Below are 13,110 nucleotides of genomic sequence, written 5' to 3' on the forward strand. Positions count from 1 at the left end.
CTTTGTCTTGTAATTATGAGTTACTGTTAGAGTATTGTGAGTTGTTTGATTAACTGTACACTGTAGGATGTTTGCATATTTGCAACAATGATATTTGTAGCTCTTTTTATCAAAATAGATTTTAAGGTAAGTTATTACTTTAAGGTTACTTTTATATATGTGTATTAGTGGAATATATATAATATATATATTATATAAAATAAGCAAATTTACCTTTAGGTAAATATGTATAGTATGTTTTATTGTATACATAAATGTATGCCAGCCACTAAGTTGTATATGCAACACTAAGTTGTGTATGCACAGATGTGAACCAGCATACTTGTATATTGAATGAAGCAGATGTACCCTATAGTGAGAATGGGTGAGATGGATGGGCCTTGGGGTCTTTGGCATTCCTTAAGTGAGCTGTGTTAAAAAAGTAAGAACCATCTATTTTCAGGAGTCCTAAGTTGGAGAATGACAGGAACCTGCTTGTTTGGCATGTGGTTATGGGGACTCTTGGGGTATACTTCCAATTTCCATAAAGACCATGTTGATGTCACGTATTTGTAAGAGAGTAGGACTGTTTGCATAGAATCTGGCCTTTTGCTATATGATTATGTGGAAATGAATCAGAGTTGTGTTGGCCAGAACCACCATTAAGCTTTGTATGTGAAATGCATTAAAGAATTATTTTGTTTCTCCCCTGCAGCTATGATTTCTTATATATGTGTAAAACTTTACAATTAGAGATTTGCCAGTCTAATTCTTTTCTGAAGGGAAAATTGAGCCCTGGAGACATGAGGTGATTTAAGACCAGAGAGGCTGAGATAGAACCAGTGATCAGAGCTCCTGATACTCTCAGCCTAAGGTGTTTTTTTTTTAATCTAAATTTTATTTCTTATATAGGAAATATATCCACATGGTTCAAAAATCAAAAATTACAAAAGGGTGAGGCAATTAAGTGTCCAGCTTCAGCTCAGGTCATGATCTCATGGTTTGTGAGTTTGAGCCCTGCAACAGGCTCTCTGCTGTCAGTGCAGAGTCTGCTTAGGATCCTCTGTTACCCTCTCTTTCTCTGCCCCTCCCTTGCTTATGTGCTCTCTCTCTCTCAAAAATAAATAAACATTGGGGCGCCTGGGTGGCTCAGTCAGTTAGGCATCTGACTTTAGCTCAGGTCATGATCTCACAGTTTGTGAGTTCGAGCCCTGTGTCAGGCTCTGTGCTGACAGCTCAGAGCCTGGACCCTGCTTCAGATTCTGTGTCTCCCTCTCTCTCTGCCCCTCACTTGCTCAGGCTCTGTCTCTCTCTCTCTCTCTCTCTCTCTCAAAAAAAAAAAAAATTTAATTAAATAAAAAATTAAAAAAATAAACATTTAAAAAAATTAAAAAAGGGCTTTAATGAAAATCTCCCTTCCCTTCCATTCCATTCCTCAGCCATTCAGTTCCCCTCTTTGGACAGAAGCAATGCTATCAGTTTTGTAAGTATGCTCCCAGAAGTGTTTAATGCATGTACAAATAAGTATATGTATACTCTCCTCATCTCTTTTTATCCAAATGGTAATATACTCTTCATATGATTTTATACCTTGTGTGTTTTTTTTTAATTCAACATTTGAAATCACTTCATATTGTTACAAAAAGAGAATTCTCATTAATTTTTATGGCTATAGAATATTTCTTTGAATAGATATGTCATTTATTTAATCAATCATCTATTGATAGACATGTAGGTTGTTTCTAGTCTGTGCAATAGCAAATAATGCTGCAGTGGAATATCTTATACATATATAATTTTATACATGCTTGACTCAATTTATATGATAAATTCCTAGAAAAGGAATTTTCTATGTTTAAGAGTTGATTACCTGGTATATATTGCAAAATTGCACTTCATAGAAGTTGAATCGGTTTACATACCTGCCAGTAATATATAATATTGCCCATTTCTCCATACACTTACCAACATAGTGTATTATTAATTTTTTTGGTTGTTGCCTATCTAATAGTCAAAAAACAGTGGGTGAGTGTTGCTTTAATTTGTACTTTTCTTATTTCGAGTGAAGTTGTACATTACTTTATACATTCCGGAGCCTTTTTCCTTTCCTTTTCTGTAAACTGTCTGTTCATATATTTTGTCCATTTTCCTTCTAGTCTGTTGGTCTTTTCCTGATCAATGTTTTTGGAAGTCTTTCTAAATTAGTAACCTTGATACACTGTCTGTATTTTTTCTCAGTTAATCCTATTAGGTGCCCAGCATCAGACTAGGACATGCTGCTTACTTTTGAGAAAGATAGAAGAAACTTGGTTTTGAATATATATATATGTGTAGCAAAGTTAAGAATCTTTTCTCCCTGGTTACATTTGAAAGAGTTGAGAAATCATTAGAAGAAAATCTGTGTAACAGTACACGATAATAAGAGCCTGTTTCTGGTTGGTGTATTGATCAAAACTGCTGTGGGTCTTTGGTGGGAGAAGCCTTCAACTGTGTCACAATGAATGGAGACAAATGAGCATTGAAAAATCTGCAGCCACCTGGAAAAATAGGCTCCTTTCTTCTGGGAAACCTCTAGTTTCTTAAAGACCCCTATTTGCAACTGAAAAATGTGTCATTCTGTAGTGGATAGATCTGAGTGGTTAAGGTTTTAGCCAAAAATATTTGTTCATTTGAAAATAAACTGGATAATCCTCATGTTCAGCTTTTTAACTAACTCTTCAAACCCTTTGTGGTTATGGATTTCAGTGGTAAATGGATAGAATGAGAGCATCAAGATTTTTGGGCGATACCTCAGAAACTGAAAATGAAAACATATACAGTTGACCCTTTAACAGCATGGGTTTGCAGGTCTACTTATATGCAGATATTTTTTGATAAATACAGTACTATGCTATAAATGTATTTTCTCTTATGATTTTCTTAACATTTTTTTCTCTAGAATATTTTAAGAATACAGTATATAATACATATAACATACAAAATATGTATTAATTCACTATGTTATTGGTAAGGCTTCTGGTCAATAGTAGGCTATCAGTTGTTAAGTTTTGGGGAGTTAAGCTGTACATAAATTTTCCACTGTGCAGAGGGTTGACGCTCCTAACCCCTGTTTTATCTAAGGGTCAACTATACAATGAGGAAATTAAATTTGGTATTATAGTATTTTCTGATACCTAAGGCATATTAATTATAACTAATAGTTTGTATAAGAAAGCACGGAATTTTTAAAAATAACATCAGGTAAACAGTTATGATTAGGTTGTCAGAGAGGGAAGTATAGAGTCTCTCTTGGTGACAATTAGCTGGGGACTGCATCCAGGGCATCAGTGGTATTAATGCATCAACACATCAAAGGCATTGGGGTGTCAATGGTGCGTCCATCCCAACAGTGGAGCAGCCAGAGCAGGAAGGAAAGGTTTAATTTATATTAAGTAAATTTTATTCACATTAAGAAATACAAAGCATTTTAAAACTTTGGATAATATAGCTATGTGAAATCTATTTCAGTCCCTCAAAGAATATACCTTGGTTTTTTGCCTTCATGGCCTTGAACATATATTTTCTCTGACTTAAATCTTTTCTGTCTTTGCACTTCTCCTGTGTTTGTCCAACCTCTACTACTCATTTTACAAGTCTCAGCGTAATTGTCCCTTCCTTCTAGAAGCTTCCCTGACCCTTTTATGTATGGATTCAGTGCACTCTACAGTAGTTTTGTTCCGTATTCTAACTGCTTGTTACTTGTCTGTTTTCCTGACCAGCATATAAATTCCCAAAGGCTAGAATCCATTTCTATGTATTATTTTATCCCTTGGCACATAGTAGTCTTCAAGAAATATTTATTGAATGAGTAAATGTGGAATACATTTATTCAAAATTACCTAAATAGTGTGTTATGATTTTGGTTAAAAAAAGAAACTATGGTTTAAGTTACAGACATAATAATTTTTTAAGCTTCATGTAATATGTTTAATGAAGATACTATGTACCCTAATCTCCTGCAATAAATTACCAAACGTGCAACATGTTAGTAATTACACCGTGAAAGATCAAACTAATATTTATATTATTTATAATATTTATAGGTATTGATTTACTAGTGTGTTACAATCTATCATGTCCAGTGGGTTCTAGAATATACTTTTCTATTTACAGTACTGTGCTTTTGTAAGTATTGTATTGTAGATTTAATGATGAAAACTGAGAGGTATTTTGGTATATGTGATATTAGGAGTGTAATACTCAGCATTATAGAAAAATCTAATTGTGGTACTGATACAGTGTCAGTTTGGATCCTGTCAGATAATTGGTTTTTTACAGAAATTTGCCTAAGAGTAGGCATCTAGTAGCTGGCAGAAACTAGATTGGAGGTACAACCAATATGTGCTCAGCCAAGGTCATTTTATTGTTTCATACAATTTTCCTGTTCTAATATGGCTCTTAGTGACATTATTGAATAACTGTGCTGATGAATAAAAGATATGAAAGAATGGATACTATTTTTGGGAGAACAAAGTACAATACTGTAACATATGATATAAAACAAGTGAAATATATAAATTTTTTATAGTTATCAGAATGTGTTTCATAGCTAGCCAAGAATCCAATTGTTCTTTATTCTTTTAAAGTAGTGTCTTGAGAGTACTTTACTTCCTTTAAATTAGTTTATTGTATTATTGGTAAAAAATAATGACTTTTACTCTTTTCTCATTCAGAGCCTGAGTCATGATCATGTTTTCTCTTCTAGTGAGATTATTACAGGACCAAGGCCAAATGAATGTCAGGGAAAATAGGACTTCAATAAATAGAATCTTTAGAATTTTGTATCAAGGACTAACCAGATGGGTTTTAAAGAAAACCTGAGTATATGGTATTAAGGCAGAGGAGGGGTGGATGGCTGGGGAGGGGTAAACTGAGAGGATGGAAGGGTAGATGAACATAAAGTTCTCTTTTTGTTTTCTTTTCTGGGCTATGGTCAGAATTTGATTCTCACTTTACTTTTCTGGTCACTGGATTTTGCAGCTCAGAAGGGGAGAGGAGGAGGGCTTCGATAAGCCAGGTCTTCATAGAGTACTTTACCAAAAGAGTACCCCTGTCTAAGCCTGAGACAGCTTGTGTGTGGGGAAGGGAAGGAGGCAAAGCTGATTCATGGGCTCAGCATCAGGCTCTTTACACTGTGAGTGGCTAAAGCTGGATCCTTTCCTGCCAGCCTCTGAAGAGCCATGTAGAATGCACCTCTGATTGTCCACCTAAGCGACAGAAGAGGGTGGCATTTATTCACCGCCTCCCATCATCCATTGCTCCAGGGTTGTTCTGTAGTTGTAATTCACTCAGGCTTCCAGACTGCACAGGTATGAGTGCCATGGTGTCCGAGAAGTCCTGGGGCAGAACAGGAGAGATGGACGTTACAGTGGAGAGGAGGAGCAGTAGGACTGGCTCCATGCGTGTGCAATATGTTCAACCAAGTGCTTAGCTTTAATTCACTCATATCGTTGTCTTGAAATTCTCAATAATCTTTGAATCAGGGGCCTTTTGTTTTCATTTTGCACTGACCCCTCCAAATGATGTAGCTCTCTTTGGCTGTTGAATTATTTTTGCATGAGACTGGTACTCTGCATGAGGCTGTACAGTGGCTGGAATAAAGAAGTTGTTCCAAGAAAATATGAAGTAAGGCACAGTAGATGCCTGATACGCTGATTTGATTTTTATAATCTCCTTATCAGTTAGGTGCTATCATCCCATTTTAAAGAGGAAGAAACAGATTCAGGTAGGGTAGTTAATATCATCGTTAATTTACAAGGCTAGTGGTAAACGATGGAGCTAGGATTCAAATCTAAGTCTGTGTGAATGTCTGCATGCTTGAGAGTGAGGGAAGGGCATGATATCAGAACTCATGATAATCATTGTACTAACTTCTTTTTTTCTGCCTTGTGACTTCTGGACAGGCTGTAAAACTCAGGGGTATGTATGCTGTCAGCCACAGGGAATGTTCTTGCCATATTCTAACACACTTGGAACTCTATCTGGCCACCTGGGTAGGCCTGGGAACTCTGGAAAGACCCCAAAATGTTGTTCTTCCTTTTTTAGATGAGTAAAGGGAGAAACTGTAGAAGTTAGAACTGTATAGCAGAGATGCTATAGGGAAAGAGGCATCTATTACATTTTTTAAAAATTAAAATGAAAAATTTTTGTTTTCCAGTTGAGAGTTTATTTAACTCCTAATAATCTAATCTCTGAAAAGGAGAGAAAGAAAGTACAACAGAGGTGGAACATGGTGTAACTAATTTGTTGGCCAGTGTTCAAATGATTGGTTGATTCCAAATTCACATGCAGTGAGGGTTACATATCCCCAACCGGCCTGTCTCTTAGTCACCATGACCATGCTCTCAGTCCTCACCCCACTGGGGCAGTGTGGTGAATGGAGTTTAGCAGTCATGCGGAAGTTGTTCCTGTTCAGCATTCACCATCCAAAATCTGAGGCAGAGTTTTTCTTATTTTCCCTCTAAGAACCTCACACAAATCATCTGGGTGTGGCCAACTTCACTGAATAATGAGGATAATAACAAGGTTATGCTTGAGGGGACAGTAAGTCTGGTTTGCATGTGGAAGCCCTGGTTTATATCTATTGACACTGCATGATTATTAATAGCACCCCATTTTACTCTCAAAGGGCACAAGTTTGAGTCATAAATTATATGGGTGTCCTACTTACACTACAACTTCAGGAAGCAGATAACTTACTAAATTAAATATTCGGCTTCCCTGTTCTCAAAAGAGCCTCATAGCACAACGTGGCTCCAGTTTCTGGGTATATGTGTGGGACTCTCTTTCTCCTTCCATCTTTTCCTTTTTTTCTCTTGCTTCTTTGTCCCTAGTTCTTGTTCCTTTTATGTACAGATTAGTTCAGCTTTCTCCAACCCCTGTCTCTAAACTTAGTCCTTGGATGTTTGTTGTATGTCTGAAGACCCTCATAGGGCTATGCTAAGCAATAGAATGTCAACTTTGGGCCCACCTATCCATCCTTCTCTATATGGCTCTTCAAGAGGAACAGAACAGAGTGGAGATTTGTCCCCATATCTCATCCATTATCCCCCTTTCAGAATACAGAAAGAGATACAGCATTTTGGTTTTCAAATTTCATTTTATTTCTCTCTGTTACAATAGTGGATTGTGATACTATATATTCATTATGAGGGGAAGCTATGACAAGAATAGCATACTGTCAAGTAAGCGTGATAAAAGAAAATACCGAGATCTTCCTTTCAAGTATGACATTCAGTAAAGCAACTTTAAATCAGCCCATGATCTTACAATGAAACTTGTTTAACTTGTGGTTTTATCTATGCACAAAAAGTAGAAAACATTAGTGTGGACTCATTGGTTCTAAGTTTCAGAAACTTAATTGCACACGCTGTAACAAAAATAGGAAATTAATTGGTTCATCTAACCAACTCTGAAAAGGATAAGGGAGAGCTGTCTTTGACCAAGATAATCAAAAGTTTTCAGAGTTCTTTCTCATTCTTTTGGTTTTGATTCCCTCTACCTGTTTACTTCATTTTCTCCTACTTCACAAGAGCTTTTCCCGTTTATTAGGGCACATAGCCTTAGGTTAATTCTGGCTTGGAGCCTTATAGCATCTTGCCTCAAGAAGAAGGAGAATCTTCTATCCTAATGCAGTTACACAATTCCAGGTGAGAAAGGGAACCTGGCATGGGCCATATGCCCTTTCCCTTAGATCATTCACTGAGACCAGGCAGTGCTGGTTGGTCCAGCACAGGTCACGTGCACCTGGGAACTGAGGAGGGCAGAGTGGATAATGCAGTAGCGGTGATGCACAGGTTTGTGGAGCCTGCACTGATGACTGATGACCGACTAGGGGATTGGTAAGGCCTGGCAGTGTGTGAGGAACAAACCAGATGGAGAGGGCAAAAGATGCCTCAGCCCATGTTTCTGACATGGGTCTCTGCTTTCATCTGAAGCCTCTGGAAGACTTTCTTAAGGAAGACATTCAGCTCCTCATCCTTTCTATTATGTGAGAACACATAGCAAGAAAAGGTGCTGGCTTTGAATCAGAAGAGGGCCCAAAATGTGGCTATGGTGGTGCCTTGATCTTAGACCCGCCTCCAGAACTATGAGAAATAAATTTCTATTGTTCATTAACCACCCAGCGTGTGGTACTTTGTTAGACCAGCCTGAATAGACTAAGATTATGACCTTTGAGATATTGTGCTCAATGTGACTAAACACAAATTCTTCAGCACTCTTTGGAGGAAAGATTCTAGCAGGAGAGACAGTGGCATCAGACATTCCTGCCCACGTCTCTGAGTTTTGGTCATCTCGTTGGTGTTTCTGACAGCTATCTAATCCTAATGTCATGGCTGGAGGAAATTCAGTAGAGTGACAGAATAAAAATCTCCTGAAAGAAAGTAGAAAATTTAGCCTTGAGGACAGTACAGAAGAATTGGAAGCAGAGATGTGTCTGGAACCACTCAGATTATGCAAACACGTTCAAATAAAAATCCATGTTCTTCAATATATAAACCTTTTTATTTTTCATTTATAAGAGTGTCCTAATGAAGAAGCAGATAGGAGACTATAGTTAAGAAAAGCTTCCTAAAGCTGCACCTTCAACAGAGTTTAGAAAAAAGTTGAGTGGCATGGAATTAAACAGTGATATTTACCTTTATTGTTATTCTGAACAGATGTGAATTAAGTTTTGATTTCTGGAGTTTTACTGTTACATGGTCAACATAACTGGATCATTAACTACATCTAAATATTCTGGTGTTCTTTAATAACAAGTTATATATATGAGTGAGTGAATAAGTGAACTCAGAGGAAAGTAAACAAATCTTTTCATGACTGATACAAAGTTAGAAATAAAAACTGTGCTTCATTTATACAAATTATGGAAGACATTTCTTTTTGAAAGGAATCCCAAGGCCTTCTGAAAATGTATTTTTTTTAGTTAGAGATAAAAAGTTCTTACATTTTCCTCTACTATTACAAAATATTTACAATAAAAACATTGCTTTCAAATGTGTTTTCTTCTGAGAATGTTCTTTTTATTTTGAAATATAGGTCTTTAAAGCTTTTCTGGTTTAATTATTCTTAAAAATAATGGATTTTAAGTAACACCTATGGTACCCCACTAAGTGAATCACTGTGACATTTGGAATTTCAAGGCTTACATTTTCCTACTTGATGAGTAAAAATGCTGATGAACCACTATGCTAACTTTGCAGAGGCATTTCATGGGATCTTTTTAAAGGAAGCTTATAATCAAATGGCCCCCAAATTAAAAATGAACAAATGGTACACATTATAGGTTGTTTATTGTAATCCTCTAATGTTTTTATTATTCAGAACATTGAGGAATCAGACAACTAATTTTCCTGAGTTGTCCTAGAGCCTCATGAATTTGGAGAGGTGAACAGAGCAGTGTATTTCTGAGAGGCAAAACACTAATCCAATCATAGCTTGCCTAACTTTAGAAAAATTATATTTCAATCAAATCACATAAAATGTGCTAAATTTAGTCCCTTACAGGTGTTGGGTACATAAGTGTTTATTATGTTATCTTTAGTACTTTCTGAAGGTTAAAAAACTTCAAGCTAAAAAAGGTAAAAGTGCTCCAAGGGAATTCATTGTTTAATAGAATTACTTTGTTAAGCAAATAATTACTTCCCAGTTTATAGTTATTATGAATTAGTGTGTTAATCCAGGTCCTCCTGGAAGCAGACACCAAAATGGGATTAAGTGTATGGGGATTTTCATAGGAAAGTGCCTATGTGAAAGAAAGTAGAGAGGGAGCAGGGGAAGGCTGGGGGAGCTGTCAGTCCATGATGCAAGTGTGGCCCAAGGAAAGATGTAGGATAACCTAGTCTAATTATCTTGAGAATGAAGGTCATAAGGAAGACATCCAGCACAAAGGCTCCAGATCTGGGATGAAATCTTGGATCTTCTAGATTTTCCCAGTGACCTCTGACTGAAACTGCAGGAATGCCTTGGGGCAGACAGGGGAAGATCACCAATTAACCCACAAAATTCTGAGAAATAGTAAATCATTGTTGCTTTAAGCCACAAAGTTTTGGGTGTTTGTTATGCAGTGGTCAATAACTGATGCACAGAGTCAAGGTGAGATAGACAACAGTTCTTGTTTTCTTTGATGTGAGCAGAAAGTTTCTTAGTTCACTTCTTACTGAGGATGTTGCCGTTTGAGGGTTCTGGCTTCATGATATGGCCCGAGTTTCAACATCTTGCTTTATCTGAGCCTAAGGTCTTTCTGTCTCCATATAGTCTTTAAAACTATGATCTTATTTTATAGAAATAGATACTGACATCTCCACTCCCAAGTAGTCAAAACTTCAGTACATTTGAACTGCTTTGATATTTTTTTAGCATTGGGGGATTATTTCTCTTACCTTCTAGTTTTCTAAGGAATGTGTTTAAGAGGGTGTGAATATGCAAAGTCAGCATTTGTAGAAGGTTTTCACGTTGTCTAGTCTGCCACTGTGTTAGACATGGGAATCCCCATCTGTCACTTTTGAATCTTCCCTAGAGATAATCTTTTTATTTTTACCACCATAATTCACCTGACTATCCCTGTCAGGGATTTGCAGAAGGAACTTTAAACTTTACCTTGTGGAAAGAGTATGTTATAGTAGTGGGCTCCATTGCTTTGTTTTAGCTTTTAATATACTAGAACCTTATAGACAATGTGTATTTGTAAATGACTCTCTGTGGCAGTACATACTTGTAAATGAATGAAATTGTATTTTAGGAAGACCAGCAAGCCAATTTTGCTCAATTAATGTGAATCTAAAATGTGGCATATAAATTAAATAATGTCAAAAGTCAAAGGAGGTAGAAGAATGTGTTCTTTAAGTGAATCTTACAGTGAACACATTTGTAAAATGAGATTTCCTTAATTTATAGATTTTGTAGTGTATTTTTAAAAATATAGTTGGCACACCAATTTTACATTAATTTCAGGTATACAACACAGTGGTTTGATAATTCTGTATATTATGCTGTGCTTGCCACAAGTGTAGCTGCCATCTGTCACCATTTAACACTATTAAAATACCATTAACTATATTCCCTATGCTATAGCTTTCATTCCTGTGATGTATTCATTTCATAATGGGAAACCTGTGTCTCCCACTCCCCTTCATCGATTTTACACCGTCCCCTTTCCCCCCACTTCTGGCAACCACTAGTTTGTTCTCTGTAATTATGGGTCTGTTTCTGTTTTTTTGTTTCTTTGTTCATTTGTTTTATTTTTTAGATTCCACATATAAGTGAAATGATAGGGTGTTTGTCTTTCTCTATCTGAATTATTTCACTTAGCATAATACCTTCTAGGTCTCTCCATGTGATTGCAAATGGCAAGATTTTATTCTTTTTTATGTTTCATAATATTCCATTATATATACTACACATTGTTTATCATTCATCTGTGTAGTTTTTTTAAGCCCCCCCCTCCCCCATTAGTGAGCCTGAAATTGTTCAACAACAATTTGGCAGAGGAAGCCCTAATGATTTTTATTTTGAATAATGAGAAGAGAGTCCTTGAGGTAGCACTTAGCCTAGAAATCGTTTAATTCTTGCCAGGGGTGGAATCACCTCCAATGAGAGCAGAGGGGAAAGAAATCCATGTTGTTTAGGGCAGTTGAATAAAGGCTGTAACAGTTGAAAAGTTTGTAAATCTGAACTTTGAGCAATTTCAGTCAGAAAATTCATCAGCTTTGGTGAAAGGAAGTGACCAATGAAGATAGAACATAGTTCTATATAGCCATCAAAGAGGTTTGTAAATTATGTACATTGGACAAATAAAGAAAAAAGGATCTGTATAGAACCAGTCTGCATGATTCCTTTAGCTGCTCCTGGTTAACACTTTTACCAGTACCTCAGTAGAGAGGTGCTGCTGTTCCCACCAGTTTGCCTGTATTTGTGGTGTGGGGTCTGTGTATGCTGTGTCTGTCTCTATATATTCTACATTCTTTATAATATGCTCCATTAGGTAAGTTTAATCAATTTGAACATTGTTTTTAGTTGTACTTTAAGATGCTGAGCCAATTGACCAATCAATTCACCAACCAATAAATAATCAAACAAACTCCTAAGCCTTCTTATATTACTCAGGAGAAGTACTTGAATTGGGTCAGATTCTCTGCCTAATATTTTTGGTTCTCCAGGTGGGCAGAACAAGTATTCAGCCCCCCGTAGGGATGACCCTGCTGAGACCTATTTCTATCTCATGCGCCATGTGGTTTTGCTTGGATCAGCAATGTGTGTATTTCTATAATAAGTACAATACAAGTGACTAGAATACAAAACTCCTTAAACTGCTGATAGGACCCTATTTTAGGCAACACACCTTCTGTTTAAAGTCTCCTCTGGACAACTAGCACTTGAACTCCGGGTAGGAAAAGAGTGGCAGGCTTATCTGAAGCAATCATCTCCTTGAAAGGAATAAAAAAAGATGAGCCTGGAGTGGTTACTCCACCTCAAAATGTAAATAAATGGTCTCTTACACTGAAGTAAGCTTATTTCCTCTGTGGTCTCCTGTGTTATCCTCCTGGACAGACATCTAATAAGGCATGAAAAAGAGGACTGTTTTTGATAGGTAGGGTGGGTATAAAAGAAGGTAGATTCATGTTCTCTCTCCTTCCTGGTAATTTACCAGCCACAAAAACCCCAGCAATGGTTGTGGCCATGGTGCTTCCTATTCTAAGCAATGAGATTTTTTTTTTTTTTTTATCACAAACCACCCAGAAGTCTTTCTTCCCTTCCTCTCTCTCTCTCCCTTTCTTTCTTTCTTTCTTTCTTTCTTTCTTTCTTTCTTTCTTTCTTTCTTTCTTTCTTTCTTTCTTTCTTTCTTCACTTCCTATAAAGTATGTTTTATAGTGGTGAAGTTGCTTCCTGACAGAAGTGAACGCCCTGAGGCATGGAGCATATATAGTGAGAAGTTGGAGAGTTATCTTGATAATATGACAGTTATTGTTACATGTAAATATCACCATTTAAAATTAGATATTGATTAGTTTTGCTTTCTTTTCATGTGTAGCTGCCCCAAAGTATCATTACTTTTTATTTTAAAATCAAAAGAAACTTAGAGTCAGTGACTTA

The sequence above is a fragment of the Puma concolor genome, chromosome D3 (genome assembly GCF_028749965.1).
Source record: "Puma concolor isolate L17-30 chromosome D3, mPumCon1.1.hap2, whole genome shotgun sequence".
In the NCBI taxonomy this organism is placed as follows: Eukaryota; Metazoa; Chordata; class Mammalia; order Carnivora; family Felidae; genus Puma; species Puma concolor.